The sequence below is a fragment of the Oncorhynchus tshawytscha genome, linkage group LG05 (genome assembly GCF_018296145.1).
Source record: "Oncorhynchus tshawytscha isolate Ot180627B linkage group LG05, Otsh_v2.0, whole genome shotgun sequence".
Classification (NCBI taxonomy): Eukaryota; Metazoa; Chordata; class Actinopteri; order Salmoniformes; family Salmonidae; genus Oncorhynchus; species Oncorhynchus tshawytscha.
Genome location: NC_056433.1, coordinates 52642956 through 52665133, shown reverse-complemented (window position 1 = coordinate 52665133; position 22178 = coordinate 52642956). Strand labels below are relative to the sequence as shown.

Below are 22178 nucleotides of genomic sequence, written 5' to 3'. Positions count from 1 at the left end.
AGACTAAATTAATCTGTAATCAGAAAACAAAAATCAAGATTTCTCTTTTATTGTGAAGTTCCCGAGCCGAGATCGACCTCAGACTCTGGCCTAACTTAAACAGTTGAATTTACATCAGGAGTTAGCTGTTGGTCTACAGACTTCAACATCTTCTGCCTCACTGGGTCTAATGAGCATAAGGTCTGGTGTGTTTCAACTCTGCTGGCATTACAATTGGTAATTTTCCAAATCCTATATACTATTTTTTTTACGTGTCCATACAGTATTTGTTAAGACTAGCAAGTAAAAATGTTGTTATTGTTTCTAAGAGACATTTTCTGACACAGTGTGAAATGTTCCCACATGAATGAGAATTACAGGCCCTCTTCAGAATATAAACTGTTCACCCCCCTCCCCCTCAAAAAAAAAACAAAAAAAAACTCATTATGCATGCTAAGATAGCATTGTCGCTACTATTAGGACTCTCACCTGTTCTCCTTGTCCAGGCCCACACAGCTACTGATCTCTCTCACTCAAATGATTTCTCTGCGTTTTTTTGTTTTTCTGGCTTCAGAAGATGGTATATCTGTCCAAGGTCCTGCATCCTGCAAACACAGAAAATTCCGTTGAGATGGTGATGCATGTAGTCAAATTTCTGCAGTAGTTGTTTTTGTATGACACAGCAGGCATATTTTCAGGTCTTGAGGTGTCTGAATAAGGGGTATATTGTTTAGCAGTACTGGAGAGAGACCTTAGGGATTACACACCTATAATAGAATGCCTCTGATGCCACACACACACACTACAAAACAATAAATTGCTTAATGACACTGAGCCTTCAGTCATCAGATGACCTAGCTCTTGAACATGGACTCCATGAGTAGCTATAGAAGACATCTTGAATAAATAATGTTTAATTACATATGTTTCCATGTCAATATAGCCTCAATTGTACATACAGGACCAGTAATTATCTCCACTGCGTTGGTATAATGCAGCCTAGTTATTATCAAATGTAATATACTATTTGTTAATTTAATAATAATAATAATGTGTACATTATTCTCAGAACAAAATAATAAAACATATTGAACGTTTAGAGAACAAGTCGCCTACTGAGATGTATGTGAAATTATAAATCAAATCAAATTTATTTATATAGCCCTTCGTACATCAGCTGATATCTCAAAGTGCTGTACAGAAACCCAGCCTAAAACCCCAAACAGCAAGCAATGCAGGTGTAGAAGCACACAAGATTGTCTTCCACTACAGACCAAGACACAATTATTCACTTGTTGGACCCTTTACACTTACAGCCTCTGAAATATTAGACAAAATCAAATGTAGGCTACATCAAGTAACCAAATGCACATGCTATGGTTAGGAACAACGAAAGTATCCGTTCGATGTAGTCCTACATTTCATGGAAACAATGGTAACTTAGGCGATCTGTCGCAAAAATATCTACCGTCCTATATGCACATCGACTTTTCAAGTTAAAACATTACAATCGAACCATAATGTAGGCTACCGCAATATTGTAGTGGAGGAAACAAGAAATGCCACATCTTCGACAGAGATGGAAATAGCGTTGAAAGTATAACAAGCAAAAAAAGATTTAATGAGAATAATGCTGAAATATTGGCTATTTGCTTGAGTGAATTATAAACTATTTTCTCAGAACAACAGAATATTTGGGGAAATTTAAAAAGTAATCCACAACATTTGAACACTAAGCAACATCAAATGTAAACGGTATTACAGGCATATTCAGTGTGTTCTTTATCAGATAATGGATACCAGGATACTTCTCAATAGCCAATAGAAAAAGTATTCCCTTCAAACTAGCCATGATCAATTAAACTCTGAGAACTGATGCAACATAACGAGGAGTTTGTTCTGGTTTAAAATTGAAAATTGAATTCAAGCTGACCCGCGTGTTTCAAACTTTAGGCTACTTCAACCCCATCACAGTCACACGTTTAATTATGTCGAGAGCACGCTCGCCCACACTGTGCAACACACAACACATTCAATTTCGATGGGCATACTAAAATGGATGCTTACATTTACAGGTTCTTGTTTATTCAGAAAGATGCATGTTATAGTCTTCTATTGTTGTATGCCACTGCAGGTCAGGTGTTCTACACGTTTTCGTGATAACCCAGGCCTAAAATTGGCCGAAGTGACATCAATTGTTCCATACTAGTAAAAATATTCTAATAACCTTTTCGATTTTAAACAGTAAAATAAAATGTAGTAACAGGTCTATGTAATGTGTGAAACATGGTTTAAGGGCCTCATGACAATTTGCATTTGAGTTGAGGCACTAGGCTGTCAAGTTGGCCCTGTCATAGATATTTAAAAAATGGTAATCTTCAACCTTTCCATTGGACACAAGGTCCGCACACAAGCTATGCACAGAGACACACACGGTTAGTTCCTATTGTTAATCCAACATAAAATGCTGAAAGATAACAATGCATCCAGCTTTCAAAAAATGTGGCACCATCCTTAGCATTGCCAGTGGAACAGCATATCAGCCTTTCATTTTTTCCATTTTGTTGCATGGGTCAGAGGCTGTTGCTAAGCTACCAAACTCTGAATTCATAAGTTCATAGAGAAAAGTAATAGGTCATTTGCTTGCTTCTTGAGGTGAAAATAAAAACAAACATTGACTTTGTAAATTCATGATGGCACCAATGTGAACCTGTGGCTGATGTCAATCAACAATGCAGACAATTAAAAAGGGGTATAATAATGATAACAATTAATAATAAAATAAAAAATAAAATAACTTCCTATGAGTAAACTTACAGTACAAGGGTTTGAGGATAAACAAAATATAATGGACTCATTTCAGGGAATTCAGTTATTAGACAATTTTACAGAGTTTTTGCTTACATTCGTCCTCTGACAGCTCATCGGGGAGTTGGTGATTACAGACAATAGGTAGCGTTTAAAAACAATTCAACTATTGGTATATTGAATATGCACATTGGATCCTTTTTGTACACCATGGGGAGAGAATAAACCAGAACAATATAGGATTTATTTGCTACACAGAACTATGATCCGGACATTGTTATGCAAACAATTAAGCACTATGGGTACATCCACCAACCCTTGATCATCCACCATCCACCCACCCTCACCAGCTAAAGAGTCCAGTATAGTATAATGTATGATGACACTATAGGCCTACTGATAGTATCTACTGTATAGGTCTGTTTTTTCAAGATGGTGACATGGCTTTACATCCTAATGTAAACCTAAAACAATTGTCCCACACTGTAAATATGATATCTACCTTGTTCAAACACGCCAAACAATAAGAAAATAAAAGCTGGCGGAGCATACAATGTATTGAGCATACATTCAGACAGTCATCATATCTGCAAAAGGTAAACACACAGCAAGATACTGGACGTGGCCCCACCAAATGCATTGTGTTATCAGTGTCCTGTAAGGCTGCATACCAAACGTAGGCTAATAGACAAATTTCCCATCTACAACAGAGGTTAGAAATACACCTCATGTATACACAACCATCTTCCCCCTCCTTTCTGATTGGTCTCCAGCTATGTGTCTGGAACCCTCTCATCTACTCTCATATCTCTTTGTTTCTCCAGTGTAATCAAATGCAGCATGGATTTAGAGGAGTACAAATGTATTTTCATCTAGATTTCATCTCGGCTGCTTATGCCAGGTGCCGAGACAGAGACAAGCCTCCATCTGCTGGGGGCCCTGGTGGCAGCCACTCAGACATACAAGACCATACAGACACATATTCATGTGGGAAAACTTCTAGCCATGCTCTCAGGCACACCACACACTGCATTTCAATCTCAAAGGAGCCCTGCCTAGATCCCTCATTTATTAGGCCTCAGCACTACATGAATTTCACTATGATTTGTCTGTGGGTGGTGTGGTGTGGGTTGTTTAGGCCTTAAATCACAGACTACTAAGGTGTCTGGGCTGGAACCAGGAAGGAAGCCGCATTAAACTGATAAGATGTAAATATGGTATTAAATGTAGAGGTGATTCAACGTACATGAGTTGGGTTGCGTCCAGAGAGGTATGCCGCTGAATGATTTATCATAAACGTATAGACACTGGAATAGATGGTTTATCTTAGTACCATTGGTAATGTGTAAATAGTGACCTATTTTCAAATGTGTAATATTACAGACAAAGAATAACTGAATTTAAACCGCCCAATTGGCATGATGTCCCATCAGTCTGCAATTTCAAAAAATAGACCATTGCCTATATTTTGGGTGACTTTGCTCATACCTGAAACAGTGCACAACGAACATACCAAAGCAGCAAAATCCATAAATCAGTATCCTAGAGCTAAACATAGTGAACACAAGAGTAACCTGTATCACACAGCCACATGTCAGAGTTAAACTTGAAGAGTTCCATGTAGAAAATATAATTCAAATCTGGACCTACATCCTCAATGAACAACCCACAGCCTAATAAACAAAGGCCTGTAAAAGAGCCTGGAGTATCCTAGGTTACTCCCCAGCTATAACCACTGGGCCAAGCCCTGGGTTTACTGCAACAGGATGGGCCAGGCAGGTAGGCCTAGCTATAACCCTCTACCGTGGTGCAGTCTCCCCTCCTCTCCTCTCCACCCCTGTACATGGCGACTAGGAGTGAATGAACGGCAGCCAAGGTAGCTAGCTTGTTTCAAATTCAACGGGCCAATGTAAATCCCATCTCACGACCAGGGAGTGCATGGGACTGGACTGGAGCATCAGTGAGATCGATGACGGACACTTGTCCATCCAAAAGAGGTTGACATAAATACGCCCTGCAATCGGGTCATCTCTCACCACCCAGCCAACCCTGGCCCTGGCGGCATTATCTGGCACTCACAATCACCTCCGATTCACTCAGCGGTCAACGTTGGGAGTCCGGAGAGCACTCACAGCCTACCTGTCAATTATACACATTCCTCTGTGTATTTACTGCCATGCAAGCCTCACTGTTATGGCCATCCTTAATCAAATCAACAGCTGTCAGTGACAGTAACCAGCCTGTAAACAGTATATTGCCAAAGCAAAAGACACACAACTCAAAGTACAGTGAGTTACCCAATGATAAAGGTTGCTTTACCTTTATACGGTCATATTAACACATGTTTATGTGCCTCCCTTCCTCACCACACTTCCTAGAACATTCGGATTGGACCACCCTGCATCTTGGTTTTAGTAGACCTACTTATGGGTCAGCATCATCATAATGTGTATTGTGTGTAGAAGAATGCATGTTTCCTTGTCTGTACCCATCTGTAGGCTACATGGAGGGCTAGATGTTATCTCTGGAAGCAGGGCACACAGAAAACTGACATTTTGTTTTCTCCTCTGAGGGTCTGAGAGACTTTTCTAATGAGAGCATCATACACAAGGCCACGGTTAGGATGGTACAAACATCTTCACATTGTTCCTTCAGCCCAAATGAACATAGGCCTATCAGTTATTAGACTATACAGAATAATGCTGGTGATGACAATGTTTGGCAAGATGCAAACCAGCCTAATCCAACAGCAATGCAGCAACACTGCCTCAGTGACCTCATTCCTGTGGGTTGAAAGTAAAAGCAACTCTTTAATATGTCTAGGCATTCCACTGTGGCCCCTTATCATCAACTTTAAGACAGAAAATAAAAAGGGCATGCAGTCAGATTGCTCTCTGATCTGAGAGGCACAGCTGCTTGCCAACATACTGTAGCTACAGGCCAGCCATATGTGCATTAGGTCCGATTGTTATATTCCGATTGTTATAGTCTACTGCTCAGCAGGGCACGTGACTCACTAGACAGGACCAATCGGTTGAAACTGTTCTCTTTTACCGTTTCTTCTCACCCCCGGGTCATACACCGAACCCCAATTACATAATTAATGAAGTACACATCATGCAAAATCACTTCAATTAATCATCATTAGGCAACAGTATCCGCATATATAGATTCCGGGTACCACTGTCGCGACCACCCCTCATCTCCGATAGAAACGATTATACGATTATGTCCAATGTCTCCCCATACATTTCCTGGGAATGCCATTCCAGGCTATTAATCCGATTTGAGGCAACATTTATTACATCTTTACCCCCCCTGGAACAGCGGCGTTTTCCGGTGCTTTCAGCGGGCACAGCCTGCTTTTAGTTCCAGGGCTCGGTGCCTTTCTCCGACATCCCCCGGTCCAGATTCGCTTCGCTCCATTGGTGGTTCCTGAAGTCTGCAGAATTAGTTTATACATTCGGTTCTCTAGCTTTATGATATCACATAAACTCATACAGCTAGATAACCAAAGAGAGAAACTAACCCACGTCTCTTAAAGGGACCGCCGCGTGCCCGATGCTGCTTCAGTGCTTCTGTTGTGGTCACATGGAGCCATTACATTCGCTTGTATGCAGACGCGAGCTCTCGCTATCAAACACGCTCTGTCGCACGCACGCACGCACACACACACACACACACACACACACACACACTTGCATGCGCGCGTGCGAATGTAATAGGTTACGCTATAAGGCCCGGTTTCAAGAGCTTGCTTATGTATACCCGAATTAATTATTTATGACTGTAATATTACAATGTTTTGAATAGGCTGAAATGAGCGTGGTGGACAGTGTACACAATATCATCATGCGTAAACTAGCAGTCATCAGAGAAAAAGCCATGCTTCCCTACATGCACATGCTCCCAAAACTACCATCCCAAATTCAATTAGTTGTTCTTAATCATCTAGGCCTAGTACAGTATAACCCCGCCTACAAGTCCTTCACACAGCAAAGGCTTAACTTTGAACTCACAAATGCCAAGCCATATCAACACCGACCATATCAACAGTACCAAGTCTGCAACAGAAACGTCATGGATAGGTAAGGCCAGAAAGGCTTCTACATTATCCCTTAAATAATCACAATGCAACCCAAACAACCACAGTCGTTTTAAATGCCAGCTCCAATCGATCAGTTCATACCATAGACTAGCTTCGATGTTGAGTAAATGACTAGAGAAAGGGGTCTAAACATGACAAACTATAAAAGCATGAGCTGCAGCTTGCTGTAAGGACTACAAGTAAATGTCAACAACATACTTGACAGAGAGCAGCTTCAGTTCACCTTTAAATGAACTGCATTAAAAGCACATGCTGTTGACAATTTGATCTTGAATGGATATTGAATTAAATGGAAAAGAGGACATGAATAATAGGCTATATTCAGGCATTGGCCCTGGATTCAATCAAATTCATATAAATAAATGGAAACGTCTTGATAATATCTGAAAGTATCCACCGACTAATAGAAATACTTTGTTCTATATGATGAAAGAGCAAAAGTCTATTGATTTCTACACATAGCATCCACGAGTCTTTATACGGTACAGACTGTCCTTCATTTCCAACACTGTCTGGCTGATGATTCGTTTAAGAACACAAGGCCACTTCTGACACCACAACAATATAGGCTAATAAACAAGGCATTATTTTAAAAAATGTAATACTCACATTCAAATAATGATACAACCCTCTGTTCTAGGGATTCATCTTTAGTAATCAAATGGCACACTAAAGGCTATAGGCCTGCATAAACATTCCATGATGGCTCACATAGGCAAACAAGCAAATTCTGAATTCCCATTCAACTCCTGATGCGAAGCCATTCTGTCAGTAGAGTGAGAGCCACGGATCCACAAATGCTCAAAAGATGTTCCATACATTTCCGGTACATTCATCAAACAAAGCTTGTACGCACACCGTCTACGGGAGCACTATGGAAGTACACCGGTCATAACACGTTATCGAGAAATTCACCACAAAACCAGGAGAGGAGAAAGAGACGCAACTGTCATGGTCAGAGGCACCGGGAGCTTGGCTGGGGCAGGGAGAAACTCTCACAGGCCACGGGGGTCACCCGGCCAATAGAAATGTGATGTCACCAGCATTAGGTATGCTTATTGACACACAGGGTTGAGAAACCCTGGGACACTGTGGTGAACACGGCCGTGACCAAGCGCTCTGCAATAGCCTCAGATTCCAAAATAGCATAACACCAGAGCCTCCCTCTCTGGTTCACAGTGCATAGACATCAGTGAAAAAAGAACTACTCTCTCTTTTGATGTATTGCAACTCACTGAATAAAGCCGGCTTAAAATCCATTCCACTATCAAAAGAACATTGGATATCATAATGCACAAAACTTAATTCCCCTCAACAACAACAAAACAAATATTAATCTTATAAACTAGGCCAGTATGTAGCTCATTTTGTCATATAAAACGCCAATGCCATTATTGTACAATGCAGGGAGAGAATACTTAGGCCTATCTGATCGAGGTCAACACGCAATCTTACTTTCATCTGATTATTCGAGGTAGGAACAGGCCAGTCACTCCAATCTCAGATTATCATGAAAAGCCAATGACAACGAGTTGCCATTCAATAACATTATAGGCCTATATGACACTTTCCACTCTGGAGGTCACCATACTTCTTTGCCACACCCATTCTTGTTGAATATGAATACGAAATCAGTAGCATATATATATATATGTTGCTGGAGTTAGGCTATGCTCGTAATGTGCATTGTATTGGATCATGTTACAGAGTTGAAGACATAGACCAGATAAAACAACGGATTAATGTGTAATAAAGATTGGAAAGATGAATCGTTTCTTAATCATTCATCATCATTATTTGATCATGTGAAACATAATTTGACCAACTTTGGAGTATTTGGTGCCAAATTAACATAAATTCTCTTTTTGAATAATAACCTAATCACTAGTCCAGTTACTGCTCTTTTAGCCTAATGATTATGTGCTTTATATAAATCCTCAAATACAGTTTGCTCTTAAATCAGTGAAAAGAAATAGCTGTATTCATACTATCATTCCTATCATCGCAGTCAAAATGGTAGGCTAGTTATATGAAATAGTGTTTTTATCTGAATTCCTCAACTCATCAATTTAAGGACATGGCTAAGAATAAACTAAACCAATTAGACCTGGATACATTTTGAGAAGTCTGTCATTTCGTTTGTGAGGGATCATTTCATAGTACGCCTAACTGAGCGTCTACATAACTAGATGTTAATATCTACAACACACAAATGACAGTCTCCACACACAGACACAGACACAGACACAGACACAGACACAGACACAGACACAGACACAGACACACACACACACACACACACACACACACACACACACCTTAAAGTTATGAAATAAATATTGGTGTATCAATGACGTGAAAGTGCAATACTAAAACAGTAGGCTACAGGCAACCAATGGACGATGTTTGATTCTGCTGAGACATCCCCTATTCTTCATGAGAAAATGGAATCTCCCACATGCGAAATGTAAAACCGAGGCCAGACAATGGAATGAACCATTTCACTGAATCAAAATTACAAAGCATTATAACGAGTCTCTCATACATGGCACATGTCTGACTCTACTGTAGGCCTACAACCATGTTTCATTCATGTGAATAATAGCGCGTATTTAAAAAGTATTAATCGGTTTTCATATTTTGAGGCTACCCCTCATCCTATAGGCCAAATACCCACTATTGATATTAGGCTTACACATTAACTTGAATTTCAAACCTCGAAACCGTCTCATGCATGACCGTAATGAAAACACAGACCGTACCTAGTTATGTATAGCCTAAAACTACAGTACAGTATGACAATGTGAATGTTGTGTGAAATTTCATCACGTACAGTTCGTTACAAAGCTTTATGCATTACTCTTAAACAAACCAAAATTCGATTCGTTGTTCACGCATTCGAAAAGGTATATGATCTATAATGTAGCCTTCTTGGCTACTCCTTCAATAACACCCAAACTTGAATTATATTTTATACAAGGGTGAGAATGATTCATATGCTGTTACGAATATATAGGCTTTGAAGCTACTTTGTACTAACGTCAAATGAACTGTTTTCAGAAAGCTATCATTTCAATATTATAGGGGCACCAACAATGGAAGAAATGACTTGGTTTGCCAATATTATGATTATTATAATATAAACTTATTAGGCTAGTTGATTTTTACAGAAACAGACCAAACCAGTCTATGACAAAGTTATAACAATGTTTTCTTTCAAGGGATATAACCACTGTCATCAATCCATACTTAATCATTTATCTTCGTTTCATTATTGGAAGGTTAAAAGATCATTAGAGTCAACGTATCATATAGGCATGTCAAGTAATAGCCTTTAACATGATTTAGGGTAAAATTCTTGGATTTTTCACAAGGATTTGTTATTAGCCAAAATATTTTCTCATAGGTCAAAATATAGCATATTTCTCCAGTCGTCATAATAGGCCCTAATTTTTGATAGCCATTGGAAACAGTTAGCAATCTAGGCTACTATGGAGAACTTCAAGATAACAGTTAATAATTTAAATATTCACAAAAACATCAATAAATATATAAAAGACCTTTACATGTAATGCATGGTGTGAAATTAATTGAAGTTACTGCATTATTACCTATAAAAAACACCACACACAAGGTTAATCATTTACAGTAGAAATTGGTACTGAGATTTCTGTCAAACAAAAAAATATTGTATTTTGTGCATGGTCATTGCGGGCTACAGTAGCATATAAACCCTTATCACTAATGTATCAGAAGACCAATTCCCCGTTAACAGGAGCTGGGCTCAGCCCGCCCTAGACTTTACCGTGTCTCCTCATACAAAGCGAATATTCACGACATCTATTTATTCTGTTAATCTACCACGGCACAGATTAAAATGACTGACAGGTTCTGAGCTAGCCAATGAGAGCTCGCGCTCTTGGCCTATTATTATTTAGCGGTCTGGTTAAATTGGATTTGTGTAGGGGTAGATGTGTTGCTGTTCTGGGACTGCAATCAATATATGTACAATATTAACCAAAGAAACAAGGCAACCCAGCTATAGATGAGATCGTTGAAGACTTTGATTTTGTTGAAGCAAGTAGATCGAAGCATGTTCAGCAGTGATGACAGGCCTATAAATTACTTTTCTACAACAACAATCATATTTAATTTGAGTAACATGTAAACCTCAATACCTGACATTATAGGTGAACTTTTGGCCAATGGGAGACTACATTTACATAATTTAGCAGACGAAGAGCAAATAGGGTTAAGTGCCTTGCTCAAGGGCACACCGGAAGATTTTTCACCTAGTCGGCTCCGGGATTCGGTAGACCATAGCTGAGAAATTGACAAATTTATTTTCTTGAAATGTTTTGAGACGGTCATTTATGCATGGGGCCTGATTTAGGCATTCTAAACCAGTATAAAGCAACATTTGCACCTGTAAATGTCAGATATAGTATAAGTTAGCATTATGACAATAGATTCATATTTCATCTTTCTTTTTGTCTTACCTTCCTAACATTGTACAGGTGACGGTCTGTAGGCCTATATCTGGGCACAGTTAACAGTATATTTTTTAAAGTACTGTTTTTGAATACTTCCAGCCCCTCCTCTTTCCTTGGTGCAAAACCACCTCATAATTCAGCCTTAGGTGAATTCATTATGGACCATCAAAGGACCAGGCACGCCCCCTTCCTGCGTCATGTCCTGTTTTATAGGCTTCCATGATAGGTGCACTGTCCACATGGCATAGCCTATACTGTATGGCTGGACGCAGGTTTCTGGTAGCCTGTACATTTATAGAGGAAAATATTTTCGTCAGTGCCTTACCTTTGAACTATTATTTGACGAATGTGTAATGTCATCTCCACATAGTAGGCCTAAATAATAGAGGTAGCCTAGGCTAAGTTGATAAAGGTTGCATACATTTTACAATGATTAATAGTATTCTACACCATATTGTTAAATCAATAATGTTATGATAACATCTATAAATGTACAATGTAAATAGTTATAATATTGTGTACTATTCATATTTCTCATTGGTCATGGCAAAGTAGCCCATTTCCGATGTCTTTTTATCATCGAATAACCGGCTCCTCCTAACAATAATTAAAATGTAGTTATAAAATAATAATATGGCTTTGATGGGCTAGCTATAGAAACTATAAAATCAGCCGTTAGAATGAAAGCGTCTGTAGGCCCTCAAACGAATAAGCCTGTTACTTGTAGGTTGCTGTTGCTGATAGCTGCTTTGACTTGAATGTACGAATAGTCCACTATCGTATAAATCCACCCCATACATCGTTGTAATTTATACAATGATAACACAGGTCTAGAGATAGATTGGGACTTTGCAAAGTTGTATATACCAATACTCGCATTGCTTCACAAGGATTTGTAGCCTAACATGAACTGAATAGGCTACCAAAAGGCATGGCCTACAACTGACTTTATGCCATACGGTAGCCTATATTGAGAACAAAATAACAATTTACTTAACATTATTCACACCCTTTAACTTTCACCCCACATCGATAAAATAACATAAGTATAGCTATGGCTAATGCCAATATTACCATTTACCATAGGTGCAGAAAATCCAACATGACTTATGTTTCTTCTATTCTTCTGAAATGAATGAACGCTACAGATCACAGCTAAAGCAATGTTAGCCTACTAGTTTAAAACGGACACATTTACCGCAAAGAAATTGCATAGAAATAATTTACCTTGCTTGTATGAGTCTTTCTCAGATTTCAGCACCTGTTGCCTGTTGAATATATGCATAAAATACAATGTCAACTATATATATATATATATATATATATATATATATATATATATATATATATATATATATATATATATATATATATATATATATAAATATATATATATATATATATATATATACTATATATATATATATATATATATATATATATATATACCTCCCTAACTTTCCTATATATATATATATATAAAGTTGATGTTACACATAAACAGGTGTACTTATGCAAGAAAACATTGTTAATATCAGAACAAAATCTATTCAGATGGTGCACAGTCCAAAATGCACCGAAGATGACATATAGGTAGGCCTATTTCAGCAGCTGATTTTAAACGACAAGAGCACAACTATTTTGTGATGGAAAATTGGCAGCATTGTACATGCTTAGTCTACTTATAAATATTTTCGGGCTTTGGATATGAAAATGACAGTAACATGCATCCCTTTACCCAGTGGGTGAAGGGAGAGAGAGGGGAGAGGAGAGAGTACACACACACGCAAACCTGCTACCACCCAATTGCAAAAACCTTTGCCCATGTATAACGCAATTAAGCTTTTTGATCCACCAATAAAGTTCAGAAAAAAAACAAGTACAGGCAGCTAGACTAAGAGAAATAATATAGGCCTACCATCACAAAACAAAAAATGTAAGCTGAACTCTATTTCAACTGGTCACAATGTCATAAAAAAAATATAAACCGAGAATATCTATAGATAGTATTTTTCTCGGTTCTCTTGAGGCGTGGAAAAATAAAGTTTATCTAAAATAATACAAGTATTTTGTGTGTTGCCAAGATTCTCTTGGCTCTATTGTTGTCCGCTGCAAAGGCTGATTAATTAATTTCACACTGTAGCTCCAGAGAAGATTTTCCCACAAACAAGTGACCGAGAAAAATGTAGCCCCAAAGAAAGTCAACATCAAGTTCAACAACGTGCTGGCGCTCATTAGCATGACAATGGTGTCTGGGAGCACAGAAGTCTTCTTAACAAGAGGGTCTGGCGTCAAGACACTCCACCTCCCAGACCCCAGAACATTTTCCCAGGCTCTCCTAACAATCGCACAACTGTTTGCTTTAAACGCCAGCGCTGGGGCCACTCGGTTCACCCCATCATTACTCCGCGGACTGCACAATGGACGATTCCGTTAAGACGTGACATATTAACGCCGACATACTGCTAATGTTTTCTTACTTTTCAATGGAGGTAAAAATGTGTAGGCTATATCATTTCAAACCACTTCAATAAAAAAAAAATTTAAACTAACAATAAATGCAAGTGGATTATAATGCTGTTATTCCGCTATTAGGACAAATATTATTATTATAGACTACTTTTGTCATAAGTAAAACAATAAAACAATCAAAAATAAAAAGCAGTAGGCCTACCTAAGCAATTCCAAAGTACCACCAAAATGACATTTTTTAAGATCTTATAACCAACTCAAGTAGGCTTGACACCCGTTGCTATAATAATAATTGTCATGCATACTTACATACCGTAAATCCAATAAAATAGGCGTTACTGATGTCCACATTGAATTTCAGTTAGGCTATAGAATTTTGGATGATAGAAAAACTCGAGTTCTGCAGTAGCAGTGTAGAGTTTGCTACAGCTATACGAGTTTGAACTGAGCCAGCGAGAAATAAACCCGGAGCTATCTTGCATAGATACACTTTGAAAGAGACCAAAGGTATGTACTGAGTCAATCCAATCCGGAGCAGTTTACTACAAACACTGGCATTAGTCTACTTTTGCTTGAGTGGCCTGAGACAAGAAAACTGGCCAAACGACTCTCTAATTTGTGCAAGTGTCCAGACTGCCAGTCAGTCCCGCACCACATGTCGTTGGCCTCGTCACGAGCCCGCCTGGCGTGGACGTGTCCAGAAACCCAAACAGTTCCGCTCCTCTATTCATTGTCCATTGTGAATTGATGTCTATTGTTCCAATTCTGTGTGAATTCTCCTTTACCCTTTTTAGTTACGCCCATAATCTTTTTCTGAATCACTCGCTAGACAAGAGACATAGATATATGTAGGCTAGTGTGGAGGCAGAAGTAGAGAGATCTATAGAAGGGATCCAACACGACTTAGATCCATGAGCAGAGAAATAGAATGCTTGAAAGCCTTTTCCCATCACTCGCCAAGACGCAATACACCCAAATGCCAGCCAGCTACGTCTCCAAGTGAATCTTAACTTTTACCCATCAAATGTTTCCTTTTTTCCCACTTAACATTGGCTACAATTACAACTCCATCATCCAACTCCACATTATTTTAAGTCGACTCTCTTGCAATCCTCGCAGAAAGGCTGGATGGCACAGTTCTAAAAATTGCTGGCCTACATTTCGGCACCATCGCATCAGCGGAGAGGGACCCGTCACTGCAACCACGGGTCCCCGTGCTGCGCCTTGTTGCTTGAAGTAACACTTGCGTCAACTGCTTGCCTAGTCACTGAGTCAAAACGCGAGAGAGTGAATACGCGCCAAGCCTTTAGTCCCGTTCAGAAATAACAAGGAACATGCAAGCGCAATTATTAGAGGTGGATAAGACACCGTTTCAGCCGAGCACTGACTACAAGCCTCCTCTTGTCGAGGACCGCTATGAGAAAGGATGATTTCCTCTGGGTTCTGTGTAGGTTCTGGGTCACGTTGCCTTACGTGGGTCTCGGTGGCTACGTCTCCTTCCTCAGACCGCGCACAACCGTGTGCTGTTGAATAATGTTTTCTCATGCGACCACAGAGTTAACGCTTGTAACAAATGAGCAGGTACTTCATTCGAAAACACGACGGATAGCCTGATTGCAGGTGGATTCCGCGTTGAGTTGAAAGATACGTGCAAGTCCAAGCGCCTCGTATTTCACTACGTGAGTGAATACGTGCTTACGTCAGGAACCGGGATCGTTACCCTCCTTAGACGATTCAATGGTATCGTGAGAGGTTTCAGTAGGTTATTAGCAAAAACAACGTTTTGTGCATTTTAGTGTATAGCTATGGTTGATATTTTGGCAAATAACGTGTCTTAGTTGGAAGAGCATGGCACTTGCAACGTCTAGATTGTGGGTTCGATTCCCACGGGGGACCAGTACGAAAACACATGAAGATGTATGTAACTCACTACTGTAAGTCTGAATCAAACATCGTCCATTGGTTGCCTTTGAGAGCCTACTGTTTTAGTATTGCACTTTCACACTCATTGATACATACCAATATTTATTTTTCATAACTTTAAGGTGTGTGTGTGTGTGTGTGTGTGTGTGTGTGTGTGTGTGTGTGTGTGTGTGTGTGTGTGTGTGTGTGTGTGTGTGTGTGTGTGTGTGTGTGTGTGTGTGCAACAAGTTGATCAGCTTTCCTCAACATATTTGTTTGGGTTCTCCTCATATTTGATCATGGCATTGATCATGATTTAAATTGATGTACGAAGACTACATCCTATTGTGGTTCTGAAATTTCTCTTCATTTATGTCTGTTGAATATCTGAATATAATAGGCATCACATTGATCAATTAGGCCATGGTAATAACAAATGACAACCTTTGCCAGTTTTGAAGGCATCAGACAAAAAAGCTTCTGGTGAAATTAATTACGGAATAGGCCTATAGACACCTGCACGAGAGTAGTTTAGCATTGCCTATGTTTAGCATTAATTTATTTAGATAATCTAAAAATTAATATCAAAGCGTTTCGTTTGATTGACTGTCTTTACAGTCTTTTTCGCAGCTCATCTGACCAGATATAGTTTTAACGACGCAAAGAAAAGTGGTAAAAGTATAATAATAATAATGTCATAGCCTACATCTTTCGATTAAATCTGAAGTAAAAACTTAAATCTTTGTTGCAACTCAATGTCCCTTTGAGAAACAATTTGATTTTGATAATAACCATAATCTTTAACGATCAATGTCAAGGGCAGCAGAACTCGTTTGAATGAGCTGGCCCCTAACTTGGGCCTCTACATTTTGTAACGGTGTGTCTCAGTGTATACAAGGAACCAATTGGACAAAGAATATAGGATACTTTTATTAACAGACGTAAATCCACAGATTAATTTAGCTAAATATCAGCAAGCTATAACTTGGAGGTAAATGGAACTCATTCATGTAATCTATAGTTTATCCATGAAAGATAATGAATAACTCGTTTTTTTGTTGGTCAGGAATGCCAGACAGCCTACACTTCACACAACCGCAACGCTTGAAATAACCTAAATAACCTACATATCAAACATATTAGGATCTATTATTACTATTATAATTTTAACAACGTATTTTTATTGAATTATAGGTGTAATATTTAGTATAAACCTGATTTGAACTGTAAATTTATACAAACTGAAAATGCAGCATTTCACCTAATTCATGGCATCGCGTGGTAGCAGACTTAATTTATCTCACTGTAAAAATCAGTTATAAGCCTATATATGCCTGGCAAAGGCAGATTTTTGGCGTTAATGGCTCCTATTGACTACTAGGCATTGATAAAGGAGTGTGAATACAATCCTATAAAATAAGCCTACATTACCGTTTTTGAGACTCACGAATTTCAGCATGTATCTGAGTAGGCTATCTCGAAACTGGCAATTTTGTTTAAATCCTAAACCACCCCAAGATAAAGGATTCAAGCAAGGACTGAAGCAACTGCAGAAACAGCGACGCCCATCGGACGAAAGTACTAGTCCATGGAATGCACAACATCTGATTAATATTTATGAATAACCTATTATACAAAATGAAATGGCTATTGGTCACACTTTCATTACATTGTAAAGAAAGTATCATTATTAGTCGTAGCAATTAGTAGTATATTTGTAGCCGTCTATAAACAGACGAGACACATAATTTTAAATATTTTTATAGACCTAATCACATTTGGTAATTTATTTAATTGCACTCAATTAAACGTTTTCTTAAATAATAATGTGGATGACATAAAACAGATACAAGAATAATCATAAATTACATGTTTAGAAGGTAGGCTGGAAGAAGACTCCAGGTGACATGATGTTAATAACCCAAGAGAACAATTCAAACGTCATTTGATTATCCTCGGTATTTTAAATATGAAGAAGATAAAACTGGAGTCATGCTGTGTGTTATTGAAAAATCCCCATAAGAACATATACAGCTAGAAGATCACAACGCCTGAAAAACCTGTAGCCTACTGGACCCGACCACAATCAAATTCTATCAAGACAGTTGGTGACGAGATCTATGCATTTATCGAAAGTGAATCAAACAAAGCTAACAACCGATAATTGAATGTCAATCTTGGAAATTGGAAATTGTGGTTGCCTAACATTAACTATATGATTCTGCATTGACTTTTATTTAACATAGTGAAGAATAATTTGAACTATTTTATCAATTTTATGCTAACATAGATTTAAAATCTGAGGGGTGTATTATTAATATGCTTATAAAGCGTTGTTGTTTTCATGTTTCAACCAGGGCATAAGAGCAGAGCAATATTACTTTTCGCTGAAAAAGGGTGTGGTAAAACCTATGAGAGCCACATACATTAGACACGTGCTGCCCAACTACAGAAAAAAGAGGTTCACTATTGCCATTCAAATTAAAGGTGCATTTAGAGTGAGACTCCGTTTTAAATGTGATCTGTGTGGAACACCTTATCCAGTAATTGCATTTCTATTTATCAAAGAACACTCTCATGTTTTCCAATTAAGTGAAACATACAGGAGTATATGATCAATCTAATATAATATATTTATAATTATCTGAATTATCAATAATCTATCAACAATCTATCAATGAGACATAATCTCACAGCAAAAGTTCCTTCAGGGCTAGACTCAAAAGAATCTTGATGGGACATATAATCTCACAGGAAAAGTTCCTTTAGGGCTAAACTCAAAAGAGTCTTGATGGGGCATATAATCTCACAGGAAAAGTTCCTTCAGGGCTAAACTCAAAAGAATCTTGCTTATGAGCATACAATTCGTAGGATTGATTGGACAGAGGAGCAGGATTCACTAAGATCATTCAGAAAAATATAGTAATAAAAAGCCCTATTGCCTGATTGGACAATGAAACATATTGCAGTGTGTATATAATGTATTTGTGCCTCAGAGAGAATGTGATTGTGCTCGTTGCAGTGTCTTTATGCAGTATACATCTCTATGCTTTTGAAAGAGTCATATGTTATCTATGTAAACAAAGTCAAAACATCTTGGTAATCACGTGTTGAAAGGAAATTCAGTGGACCACTCTAATAGCATCTTCTTACTGTATCGGGCTATTGCCACCCTATCCTACCACCACCATGATTAAATAACAATTTCATGACCATTTGGAGTTTTGAAATATATGACGTATTGTACAGTATTAAACTCATATATCTGTAATATATCTGTAATATATCTGTAATATATCTGCAACTGCAGCAATTCCTTTGGAGTAACTGGATTTCTGTTGGATGATGCTATTGGTGGAATACCTCTGGTGTACCTTAACCGACTGCACATGAATGGTCTGTATATGGTTTGCTATAAATATCCCAAATGTACACTAGGTGTATTTCAGCATATTATTATGACAGAGAGTCCTTTAATTAATTTGCAGTGGGTTAATTCAGGGTCATGCACAGTGTTTCTCGGTAGTCTTAAACACATCTACTTTGAAACAAAAGTATATACCTCACACACATGGTTATGGGCTTTAAAAAAAGGAAGACACCTGTACCATGTCAGATATATAGTTGAAATGTATTCAATTTTAAGTTTGCATCCCAATATTAGACTTTATATACATTACAGAAGACTGAAATATAACAAAACCGTTTGGCATAGAAACAATGGATTTTTATTTTATTTTTTAAGGTTGATATTTATGAAATTATGAAAAATATGAATAACGTTCCACCCATTAGGCCACTAGGTCATTTGACTGCAGGAAAGGGCTACTTGGAGTTGAATTTAATAAACAATGATTTTATCTTGTCTCCCTCTGACGAGGAGAAAGAGAACGAAAAACATCATTTAACTGCCACACTGCAGTATTAGACTATAAATTACTATTATCATATAATTTCCTTCCATCATATATGCATGTTTTAATTATCTTATAATTTGAGCATATAAACTGCTATATGTAAATGTTATAATTGAATGCATGATAGTAGAATCGAAGGCAATATCGTCCAGCCTGACACAGTGAGTTATACAAACACAAACATCCCATTTTAAATTATGCAAAAGCATGCACAACGATTAGTCCCATACATTTGTGTCTATCAATCCCCTCTCAGCGGTGAGTTGATCAGTCATTGATAGACAGAATTTCAAATCAACCCTCAAATCAATAGACACAGAATTACTTAATTATAGACACAGAATTACAAAATTGCCATAATATTCTGCATGTAACATAATCCATAAATCACATTTTTTTAATGTATACTACCAGATATAACCGCATAACACCACTGAATCGCTAGAGTCAGGTTCAATGGTTTACAAGTGACCAAATCAAGGGTCCCACTTTTGAGAATTACAATAGCCATACTTCAAAGGGCTTGACCTAACATCAGGGCATTAAGGAGTCTCATGGGTCATGCATCAAGTCAAAGAGAGACCAAATATTTGAGGGCACCGTAGCCCGCTAACCCTACACCAATTAGTACTAACTGCCTATAGCCTATAAAGAGCTATTTTGATGACAGGGCTCAGTTTAAAATCTAAATTAGCTTCAGAATATTATCAAAAGATTAACTGCTGGGTGAAATGAGTCTAGGAAACCGCCTCATCGCTATGCTCACAAATGCATGACCTATAGAATCAGCCATTATCAACTGAAAATATCCCTGCATGCTATTCAGGGAGAAGACATTTGGAAGGTACTCCCAGAGAAATGCCAGAGTTCAAGAGTGTAACATCAGTCAAACAATCTACAGAGCATGGCATGCAGAGGGAACAGCACGTGCCCCTTCAATCCACTTAAGATTCATACACATATGAGATGTAGCTAAGTTTGATTTACACCATATTAATTGTTATGCAACGTCCTATAAACCAGAAAACAAAACCTGCATAGATAGCACCCATGACTACTACTGCCAGGGTCTAGGTCTAGTAACCTTTACTATTCACCCTTCTCTACCCTGATGCAGCTACCACCACCCTCCACCTAAACAGTTGAGTAAGGAGAACCTGAGCCAAATCTAACATCAACACTCATTATGCCAGCAACACAAGTGAGTCAGGGTAGCAGTTATTGCACCGACGCCATGCCCTGTGACCTGCAATGTACAGTATACTATCAGCAGACATTTCCAATTGACTTAACGCAGAGGCTCTCGGAGGGATAACGCCCACCTGTATCATCAATAAATATATAATCAACATCATCAATGGAGGGAGGTCTAGAGGCAAGTTTGATACGGGAGCAAGCACATTCACTTTGGGCAAATTCTGGATTATGTCTACACCATTCTGACATCAGAAACAATAAATCATGAGATGAAAACACATGGCATATGTCAACGTGAATATATCCATGACACATCAATAAATACGTGTAATGTAATAAACAGCCTCAACTTGCGCAGCTCTGAACTTGAGCTGGCCTATCAGAATGATAACAAATGGAAAAAGGCTAATAATCTTAACTTGATAGGTAAGGTACGATAGGTAAGGTACGATAGGTAAGGTACGATAGGTAAGGTACGATAGGTAAGGTATAACCTCTACGTTTGTCTCCCCACAGCAATGATACATATCAAATGTGGAATTCCTTTTATATGCATAACATAACATGTGTGAAGGAAATGTACATTCAGAATAATTACATTATCTAGCTAGTAGCATTACGCACGACTCAACATTATACCCATGGAATGTAATTCATGTAGCGTACATTGTTAAATTGCAAAATGTTTACTCTGAAATTATAAGCAATAATCCACAGATGGTAGTCGATGCATAATGAATAATACAAAAAAAATGTCTGTGAAATGAAGGTTGTAAAGTAGCCTGCGTTGAGGCCTAAATCCGCAAGAAGAAGAATAGTTGATAAACTTACAGTGTGTGTCCTGGAGAGTTCCTGCAGAGAGGGAGATGCTTATTCGTTCCCTGCCATGAGAAAAAAGACTGGGTTCTATCTGCCTCCCCTCTTTAATTACAAGCGGGATGAATTTTATGCTAATGAGAACAACTCGCGCAGCATAAAGGAAGGGAGCAAGGGCCAAATTCGCCTCTCCTTTCCCATGCAATTCCGACGGTCAAGTTCAAGCGCAGAGACTTGTGCAGACAATTATCATTCAAAACACGTATGTGTATAGGAACATAGCCTATGTGCAAAATTCGTTGGGGGAGGTAGTCCTCAAAAGGTTTCTTTACCATTTTGGCATTTTGGTAGAGCCAGCCATTTTGCTATAATTACCTACCCCCCTTGTGGAATATGAAGATGAAATCAAGGTATCTCGAAAATAATCAATAGCCAGATTTAAAACCATAAAGTCAAATGAAATAGCTTAAACATGACATTGAACAG

At 38.3% G+C, this 22178-nt stretch overlaps 1 long non-coding RNA gene across 4 annotated transcripts in view; it reads right to left on the bottom strand.

Moving 5' to 3' along the window:
- The window catches only part of LOC112250834, a 52642-nt gene extending 30801 nt beyond the window's left edge, over window positions 1–21841 (bottom strand). The window contains exons 1-3 of one of the 4 annotated variants that reach the window (XR_002953577.1): window positions 14174–15327; window positions 12616–12656; window positions 469–584 (exon numbers count right to left, since the gene is read on the bottom strand). This is a non-coding gene — a long non-coding RNA (uncharacterized LOC112250834). The other 3 variants (XR_002953578.2, XR_002953580.2, XR_002953579.1) reach the window with 3 other exon arrangements.
- Between the last annotated feature and the right edge of the window lie 337 nt (window positions 21842–22178).